This window comes from Gossypium hirsutum, chromosome D07 (genome assembly GCF_007990345.1).
Source record: "Gossypium hirsutum isolate 1008001.06 chromosome D07, Gossypium_hirsutum_v2.1, whole genome shotgun sequence".
NCBI lineage: Eukaryota > Viridiplantae > Streptophyta > Magnoliopsida > Malvales > Malvaceae > Gossypium > Gossypium hirsutum.
In genome coordinates, this window is record NC_053443.1 from 11,609,425 (window position 1) to 11,611,020 (window position 1,596).

The following is a 1,596-nucleotide window of genomic DNA, read 5'->3' on the forward strand; positions in this document are numbered from 1 at the left end:
TTGTTCTGTATGAAACCAGGCGACAAACCATTAAACCCAATTCCAAGTTCAATAACCTACACTGAACTGCCTCCTCATTTCCCTCATTATTTGTAATTAGTTCTCACCTCATTATTTGAGATCACTAATGCATGAAGTCAAGCTATTTAGTATAGTAAGCCTACTTGATCTAGCTTGTAAATGAGCAAAATACAAGTATATGAAAGAGCTCAGCTTGACTTATCACAATTAAAACCCATCATTCCCCTTTCCCTACATTCCTCAAAAGGAATTAGAATGAGGATAGATGTTTGCTCATTAAACAAGTCAAGTAATGGAGGCTCTTGCCATTCATCTTTAGTCAAGTAAATCCCATTAAACAAGTGCTATTCATATCAGGCCTAGTAAAGTGTCCTATGAGTGGAATAAGGGGAAAAATAACAGTTAATCCATGGCTGGCTCAAGCACAAGAACCAACGTCCCCGAATGACATAAAACAAACATCATCTAACAGAAGAATATGAATTTAGGTACGAAAATAGTCTAGACTGACCATAGTCCAAACCTACGATATAAATAGTTTCATCACAGAACATGTGCAGATTTGGGTGAATTTGTAGCAAATAATATGAAATAACTAGATTATAAATTATCCATGCTCAATGATTACATAACAGGACCGAGTCCTAAACCTAAGAATATAAAATGTGCAACTTCAGCACTCTCTGGTCAAATACACACCCAAAAGTCAGGGATAGAGACTTAATTGTGTGACCAAACTAGCAGCAACAGAACTTATGACTATTCTTTATACAATCTTCAGCGCAGTGAAAAATGTGAGCTACACAAATGAAGACCAAAGTCGAGCAATGAGGCACTCACACCTCTAAATCTTATAGGATTATTCTTATACAACATTCACAGCAGTGAAGAACACAAATTAATGAAATGAAGATCAGAGCAGAGCAATAAGGCACTCACGATTCTAAATGTTCGAAATGCAGAGACCAAGTATGTTAAACTCAAGAATCACCCTTGATTTCATCCGAATCTGAATCACTCGCATTATAACCTGATAAAAGACCCACCACAGCAAACAGCAAATTTCAAACAATTAGGAAATTATCACTTACAAGGTGATGAAGATACTAACATTTACAGAGGTGAACCTGGATGCTTATGGCTGACTTTCCAAACTGAAGACCGCAGCCTCGACGCCCTTGTCATCCAAATTCTTCCCTATAATACCAATACACCGAAGCTAAACTTAGAAACAAAGACAAGCTTAGTTGGAAGAAACAAAATGAGAAATAAGATAAACTAATCCAAAAACCCTGTTGCTGCTTCTAGTTAATCTTGGAACCTAAGAATATAGAACAAAAGCTCCAAACTTTTCTTCATCTTGTAATGAATTTTATACAGCAAAATGTAAAATTTGTCATACGAAAATGGAAATATGATTTACTGAAAGAAGTATATGCTTTAAACTTTTTGATGTTGCTCTTTCAAAAATCAGGATTTATAAATTACACCGCACATAATTTATATGAAATCACCATCAGAAAGCAAGGGATATTAAACCCAGAAAAACTTTCGTTAACTAAAACTACAGAAGAG

General features: G+C 35.3%; 1 long non-coding RNA gene across 1 annotated transcript; it reads right to left on the reverse strand.

Annotated features, from left to right (window-relative positions):
• Positions 1-590: 590 nt before the first annotated feature.
• Positions 591-1,392, reverse strand: LOC107944790 (uncharacterized). Its single transcript, XR_001696310.2, has 2 exons — positions 1,149-1,392; positions 591-1,051 (listed from the first exon to the last, which is right to left on the reverse strand). It is a non-coding gene; the product is annotated as an uncharacterized lncRNA (long non-coding RNA).
• Between the last annotated feature and the right edge of the window lie 204 nt (positions 1,393-1,596).